Raw genomic sequence first — 8,915 nt, forward strand, 5'->3', positions numbered from 1 at the left:
AGCTGCCTGGCTGCCGGCCGCCATCTTGGTTGGCAGTTAATTTGCATATCACCCTGATTAGCCAATGGGAAGCGTGTCGGAGGTACGGTTAATTACCATGTTTGTCTATTATTAGATAGGATGTTAGATGAATCCCAGACTGATAATATTGTAGATATTTTCTTAGTTGTTTATATAGTACTTAAAAACAGTGAAACATCCAACAAGGGTTAACCAGAAGAAGAAAAAAATCTAGATTCAAAGCATCTGCTGAAGTTCTCTGAGGCAGATTTACAGTGCTGGCTCATATCCTAGTCTCTCTTCCCTCCTTGGGTTCTGATTCTTCTTAAGTAAGACTACTGACTCTCAACACCATCACCATCTAATTAACTGTCTACACCAAATTACCTCTGGAGGGAACACAAACTAGTCTGAATCCATAGAGTGAAAGCAAAGCTAACTTTGGACTTGGTGCAATCGTTATGAGTAGAAAGCTGTTAGGAATGATACAGTAGACTGGCCTTTCTCCAACAGTTTTTATAAAAGGTCCCTTTCATATCACCTTGATATACTCACAGGACCTGGCCCAGTACTTTGTGCATGTCTGAATGGTTTGGGCCAGCCTCCAGCAGTACAACTTACAAGGTAGACTTGGTCAGACAAAAGTCCAGTTTCTGAGATACAACCTAAGCCTGCTGGACATCCAGTTCAATCCCATAAAATCCTTATCCTCCTCAGTCTTAAGGTCTAACATGCTCCAGCAAGTTCTGGATTTCATTGACTAATGTGAATAGTTCCTATCTCACTTCTTCATATTACCTCCTTCAGGATAAGAATTATGCTTTTTCTTAGCAATCCAAGCCCAGCTGGATCTGAAGACCTAAATAATCTGTGCCTCAAACTCATTCCTTTTCTATGACCATCTGCAATACTTCTTGGTAAGAGTCTATAGTTCTAACTTTGTAGCATGAGGAGTATATATAACTCACTTTCAATCTTCTTATGAATTCTTTTCCCATCACTTTATCCTTTAAAAAAATTTGACCTTATTTGAAAATAGGGTTATTGCAAATGTAATCAAGTTAAAATTTAGGGTGGGCCCTAAACTTACCTTTTGGCCACCTGGGATACTAGCATTCCTTCCCCAGAAAGTCTTCCTGACACCTACTCACACTTACTTTTCTGTTGTATCACCTCTATGCTTTATTCTGGTTTTAACTTCTGACCTCAGCATACTACAGATATCTGTCTTAAAGTCTGCCCCATTTAGCCACTTCTTCTTTTTCACTGTTACTTTGCATTCCTCCTTCGTATCCCAATTAGCCAGTTGGACATTCGTGCTTTTTACCAATCTACCAACCTCATTCTGAGTACTTATTGGCAAAATTAATTAATTCCAAAGCTGGGGAGTTTTGGCCCACCTTAGACTCTGGCTTAAACCCTGCTTTCCCCACAATCAATCTAAGCAGAAAGTCCCAAAGATAAAATTAAACCAGGTCCCCTTCTTATTTGGTGACCCTTTATGCTATCAGCTTATTTTTCAGCATAGTCATAGAAAAGAACCTCAAAGATATGTCCCCATTTCATAGTTTGTATTATCCATTGCCTTGAACCTAGACGGCTCTCTCTGAGCCAAATTCACTTATCTTTGACCTGAGGCACTCTACTCTGGTTGCTGCTTGGAATATGATTAGAGAAGTTGGGACTAACTACATGAAAGGCAGTCTTCTATTTTTATGTTTGTTCTTTTGCATTACAAATCCTAAGGGATGGTCTGTTCATGCCTCACTGGGCCCATAATTGAAATACCACTGGGAGATTTCCCCATATTTACTGACAGTTAGATTAACTGCTGTCTATTTCTGGCTCTGAAATGACTTTTTCTTTCTGTGAACTTGAACAAATAAGTGTTATAACTCTTATCCTTTCCTTATAAAATGATGTGCTTATTGCCTATGGATGCTGTTAGGCTTAACAAGGTTGTTACCAAGTGATAATATATCAATCTAAATTCTAAAGCATTTCATGCTTATTTTTATTAGTTGTGCTGTAATACACTTCAATTCAGAAGGCATTTCTTTATTTATTGGACACCTGCTATTTACTAACATAGTGCTACATGCTATTAGTAATCTATAGCTCCTTAATCAAATAGTAAATGTCCAATATATATTAGATTGATGAAAGTATAAGATAGGGTTCCTGTTTTTAAGGAATCCAGAGTTTCTGTGGTCAGGAATACTTTGCTTATTTTGGGCAAAAAGCAATTTACATAAATAAAATGTTTTCAGGCAAGTATAGGGATTAGTGAGGATAGGAGCAAAGAAAAGGACAAGGAACTAATATTTATCAAGTACTTAATATATACTAAACACTTTACTAACATTATTTTTTGTTTTATTATGTAAGAATACTTAACATAAGCACTAGCCTCTTAAATTTTTAAGTAATTTTTAATTTTGCAGTACGGTTGACTAGAGGTATAATGTTGTAAAGCAGATCTCTAGAAGATAATCATTTTTCTTAATTGAAATTTTAGGCCTGTTGATTACTCACATTCTATCCTTCCCTTGATTTTGTATCCTGCAACTTTATTGAATTCATTTATTAGTTCTAACAGTTTTTTAAATGTAGTCTTTAGAAATTTCTACATGTAAGATCACGTCATCTGCAAAAGGGCACATTATTACTTCTTCCTTTCCATTTTACATGCCAGTTTTTTTTGTTTTTGTTTTTTTATTTGATTTGATTTATTTTTAATTGTTTTATTGCTTAAAGTATTACAAAGAGTATTATATATGTCTCCTTTTTTTTTCTCCCCTTGACCTTCCCCTAGCCTCCCATACCCTCCAGTGTCTTGTGTCCATTGGTTATGCTTATATGCATGCATACAAGTTTTTTCTTGCCTAAGTGCTCTGGCTAGGACTTCAAGAAGTATGTTAAATGTAAGTGATGAGAGTGGACATCCTTGCCTGTTCCTAATCTTTGCAGAAAAGCTTTCAGTTTTTTACTGTTGAGTATGATGTTACCTGTGGGCTTTATATATATGATCTTTAGTATGTTAAGATACCTTCCTTCTTTCCCTAGTTTGTTGAGAGTTTTTAATTATGAAAGAATGTTGAATTTTGTAAAATGCTTTTTCTGTATCTATTGAAATGGTCATGTGATTTTTATATTTTATTCTGTTAGTGTAGTGCATCACATAAATTGTTTTTCATTTGTTGAACTATCCTTGTATTCCAGGGATAAATCCCACTTGGTCATGGTGTATAATCCTTTTACTGTTGGGTTCTGTTTGCTAGTATATTACTTTGTTGAGAATTTTTTGCATCTGTATTCATCAGGGATATTGGCCTGTAGTTTTCTTGTGGTGTCTCTGGCTTTATCAGGATAATGCTGGTCTCACAAAATGAGTTTAGAAGTATTCCCTTCTCTTCAAGTTTTTGGAAGAGTATGAAAATGCCAGGCATTAATTCTTCTTCAAATGTGTGGTAGAATTCACCAGTAAAGCCATCTGGTCCTCAGCTTTTCTTTGCTGTTGTTCAGAAGTTTTTGATTATGGATTCAGTCACTATACTAGTTATAGGTCCGTTCATACTTACTATTCCTTCATGATATAGTCTTGGTAAGTTCTATGTTGCTATGAATTTATCCATTTCTTCTAGGTTACCCAGTTTGTTGGTGAATAATTGTTCATAGTAGTTTTTATGACCCTTTTTTATTTCTATGGCATCAGTTATAATGTCTTCTCTTCCATTTCTGACTTTATTGAGTCTTCTATCTTTTTTTTCTTAGTCCAGGTAAGGGTTTGTTATTTCCTTCCTTCTGCTAACTTTGGGCTTAGTTTGTTCTTTTTCTAGCTTTATTTATAAAGTTTATTTGAGATATTTTTCAATTTAGGTATTTGTTGTAAAAAAATTTCCCTTAGTACTGCTTTTGCAGCATCCCATAAATTTTGGCATGTTATGTTTTTTTTTATTTGTCTTATGCATTTTCTAATTCTCTTCGTGATTTCTTCTTTGATCCAACGATTGTTGAAAAATGTGTTGTTTAATTTCCACATACTGTGATTTTTTGGTTTTCCTTTCTGCTATTGATTTATAGTTTCATTCCACTGTGGTAAAAAAAATAATGTGGAAAAGATACTTGGTATAATTTCAATCTCCTTAAATTTGTTAAGACATTTTGTGACCTAACATGTGATCTATCCTAGAGAAAGTTCTGAGTGCACTTCACTCATTCAACCAGTCACCAAGTCCTATAGAGTCGACCTGTGTTATCCCCCTAACCATCCTCTCCTATGTCTTCACTGCTATTGCCTCAGTCTAGGCTCTCACTACCCATCACTTGAACAATAAGAGCTTCCTAATGGGAATCTCTGGCTCAAGTCCCTTCCTGTTCTATTTCACCATCCCCTAATTCCACCTCCCAACATTGCTATCCTGGCTTGGATTATAGAGCCCTGTCTGAGTTGATTTCAATCAGTTGTACCATCTTGAAAACTCATTTATACCCTAAGAATTCTAGGCCACAATAAAGCCAATTTTTCTTGTAATTCATTAAAGGCACCAAACTTTTTTGCACCTTAATCTTTATACAAACTTCTTAGCTTCAAATAAATATCCCTTTTTTATTTTTCTCCTAAATAAATGTCTACATACCCTCAGAGAATGAACTCAAATGCAATCACCTAGTGAGATCGTCCTTGACTCCTTGAGATAGAATTATTTATACCTTCTTCTGTGTTCACCTTCCTACCTCATATATGTACCTATTATTACTTTTAATGCGCTGTGAAAATTTTGTTGTTCATACTAATGATACTCTTTTAATTTGAGGGCTTCTTTTTTTTTAAATGTTTTAACTGATTTATTTTTAGAGAGAGAGAGAGAGAGAAACATTGATTGGTTGCCTCCTGCATGCCCCCTACTGGGGATCAAGCCCATGACCTCTTGATGCATAGGACGATGTTCTACCAACAGTGCCACACTGGCCAGGCTTGAGTGCTTCTTAACAGCAAAGCCATTTCTTAGCATCTGTTTTATTCTAAAATATTTTGAATATTCACAAAAGCATAGTTAATAATATAATAAACACCTATCGACTCACCTTTTGGCTTTGTCATGTTTGCTTCAGATCTTTTTTTAATAAATAGGATATTACAGATATATTGAAGACCTCTGTGTACCTTCTCTTATCCCATTCCCTGTCTTGCTATAAATATCTACCACCCTGAATGTGCTGTCTCTCATGCCCACACATGTTTTATGTTTGACACATATGTGTGTATCCATAAACAATAAATTTGCAAGCTTTTAAAAAAAGTTTTTTTAAAAAATGCTATCATCCTGTGTGTACCCTTCTGCAATTGAATTTTTCTTTTTACTCATTATTGTTTGGGGGATTTAGCCACATAGGTAGATGTGGTATTCCTTCATTAATTTTAACTAGTACATAGTACTGTTTTATGAGCATAGCTCGACTTATCTGTTTTTCATTGATCTTCAGGCCTTTGTAATTTTTAATATCTGTCTCCTTGAGGACATACAATGGTTTCTCTAGAGTATAGAAGTGTTGGGTCGCAGGATATGAACATCTTTCACCTCAGGACATATGGCCACATTGTTGGTCACAGTAATTACACTTACTTAGGCTCCTCAGCACAGAGAATTCCTCTTGCTCTATTTTTCCCTTTGCCTAGCAAGAGTCTGGCACACAGGAGAGGCACTACATCTGCTAATAGTCACTGAACAAAAAGTAAATGATGCTTGAATTTATAGAAAGTGAGCTAGAAGTAGCAGAAATACAAGTATAGTACTTTTAAGTGAACCATCAACAATAGAAGGTCTAGACATGTGCCATTTAAATGTAAATTAATTAAAATCAAGTTAAATTAAAATTCAGTTCCTCAGTTATACTAGCCACATTCAAATGCATGATTACCACATGTGGCTGGTGGGTGTTGGCTACCACATTTGGCAGCATATATAGAGAACCTTTCCACCAGGACAAAAAGTACTATTGGACAGTGCTGATAGAACAATAGGTCTTTCTCCTTTCCTCTCTTTCCCTATCTCCCACTCTCCACCCTCCTCCAGCACCTAGGACTTGCACAGTACCTTCTAGATGCCCAGAATTCTCACCAAGCATGCCTTCTTGGATTGGAATCCTGTAATCATAATTTGTCATCTGATTTTTTCATTTTGAAAAATTATGATGAAATATATAGAAATCAAATTTACCACTTGAACTATTTTCAAGTGTACAGTTCAATAGTATTAAGTACATTCACATTGTTGTACAACCATTACCACCGATCTCCAGAACTTTTTCATCTTCCTCACTGAAAGTCTATAATCATTAAACAATAATGACCCATGTCCTGGCCCCTTTCTCAGCTTGGAAAGCATACTTGACAATACTATCATGACTCTGGAAGAACCAACCTTCACTTCCCCTATTTGTTAGTAGTGTGTTTTCCTTTCTCATGCTTTGGGTAGCCGTTTCATTTCTAAGACAAGGGGGAGAAAAGAATTCTGAGACTCAGTTTGCAGCGGGAAATGCTCTATAAGCAGAGTGGGGGTGGGGAAGAACTTTTCTGGAAAACAATGACTCTATTTGGCTTTTTCAAAAGTACGTATTACCATAATAAGAATGACTCAGCTGCTAACAAAAATACAGTCACAGAGAAGAACCTGATTGAAGCATAATTGATTATATTGGACAATTACAAATGCCCTTATTAAATAATTGCATTTAAACCACATGATAGTTTTATAACTGATTTATAAAAACAAAATTGTGAAAGTTTAAGTGACATAATTGTTCTCAGTATCACTACAATTTTCAAATGAAGCAATTTAGCCTTAGAAGCAATTTCACTTTTCATTGTGATGTTATTTTGGTGTCAGGCTGCAAGCTTTTGTTCCACTTGAGTTCTAGGAATGAGGATTAACCCTTCCCTCTCCTTGGCTGGGACAAGGTTGCATTTTTCTAATGTACCAGTCCTTCACATGTGCTGCAGACCCAGTAGATTATAAAAACATTGATTTGCAACCATTTATATGATTTTCATTTAATAAGAATGTGGTAGTTTCTGTATGGATGTAGGAGATAGAAATCTTCCTTAGATTAGGGGTATTTGTGAACTCAGAACAAAAATGGCAAAAACAAAGTATCTTCTATTTTAAGGTATCAAATAATGTTAAGACTGCAAAGTTTTCTCTAAAAATTACATCCCCACCGGAAACCGTATGGGAAATGGTCCAGTATCTCCGGTACATCTCCTAGAATGTTAATCAAAGGTCTATATTTTCAGATGCATGAATAAAGGACCTCAGAACATTCAACAGATAAAAGTCAATACCATTAACATTCCTTTATTTAATGTCTGTGAATTAAATGGTTTTATATAGCTACCGTCTCCATATCACACACAACTCCCAAGGCATGTTCTACACAGGTAATAAGAGCTAAACCTGCTGTATTTCATTTCAGTCTTGTTGATAGCATTTATCAGCAAAATCTGGCTAAAAACAGAATATGCAACTTAAGCCTGATCATAACTGGGCTGCAGAGGAGGAGAGTGGGGGATTATCTGGAGACTGGAGCACAAATATAAGATTGTATTGTCATTGTGTGCTATAGGCCTTTGGCAAACTGTAGTGTAAGCCCCAGCTGACAGGCCTTTTCACAACTGACAGGGGAAAATATGAAATTTAAATTCTTCATGACAGATAAATCTGCTGAATGAAAAGAAGACCAATAGGATAACAGTGGGACAAAAAACATATTGCTTTTGGGTAACTCCCTTAAATCTACCTCTTTTGTAAACATACAAAATAGGCATTCAATGAATATCTTCTAAACTCCTACCTATCAGCTTTGCTAAGCAAGCTGTTAAGTTGGAATGATAAAATAAGCATTTTTTCTTCAGCAGATGAATACAAAGTCTTATAAAACAGGGGTGGCAGATTAAATTTAATACGTGGGCATGAAAGACATTTCCTGAATGACTATCAACTGGAGTGGATTTCTTGAACCAAAGTTGACATGTTACTATTGTAGAAGGCTTATTAATTGAGATATTAAATTTACCTAATCTACCATGATTGGGATCTTTGTCAAATTAAAAAAATATATGACTATAAGTAATTGCTCTTTTCTGTCAGTGGGTTGGTCCCAAGTCCATGAAATGTAACCAGAGACCATCTCTTAGGATTAATATCATTGGTCTTTATATTGGTGATACATACCTTCTACCCTTGTCAAGGGCCCTGGGGCCTCCAGGGATCTAGGGTTCTTTGCCTTTCCCATGCTCATTTAGCATTGGCATTTTTCCTTAGGAAAATTAATTCTGGTTGGCTATACTAGTTCTGTCCAAGTCCAGTGGCAGCCTCAAATCATGAGACGCCATATGAAACTAAGGAAGGTTTCTTGAATAGCTTTTTAAAAATTCTTGCAGCTATTTGGCTATTTACTATGTAACCTCACTGCTCTTTGGTATCTCCTGGAGGAAGCCTTCTGAGCAGCACTACTTCTAGGGGGAGAAGAGGGATTAATACAGGCTTCTTAATGCAGCCTGCTTCCTTTATTAATGAATGGCTGGACTGCCTTGGCAAATCCCAGGGAAAGTTGGTAAATAATGTCTGGTTAAGATAGCCCAAAGCAAGTTTCAGGACCTAAGAGCAGATCTGCCGTGAACTGTCAGTTTCCTTGGTTGCCATGTAATTCATAGCTAATTTCCAGCACAAAAATCAAGGTAAGAATGAGAGAGAGAGAGACAGTGAGGGGGTGGGGGTGGGGAGAATAACAAGGAGGAGGAGGAGAAAGAGGAGGAGGAGGAGGAGAAGAAGGGGGGGGAGGAGGAGGAGGAGGAAAGGACAGGGGTAAGGGAGGGAGAGAAAGTGGGAAGGAGGAACAAAGAAAGAATGAAT

Source organism: Myotis brandtii, unplaced genomic scaffold, assembly GCF_000412655.1.
Source record: "Myotis brandtii unplaced genomic scaffold, ASM41265v1 scaffold48, whole genome shotgun sequence".
In the NCBI taxonomy this organism is placed as follows: Eukaryota; Metazoa; Chordata; class Mammalia; order Chiroptera; family Vespertilionidae; genus Myotis; species Myotis brandtii.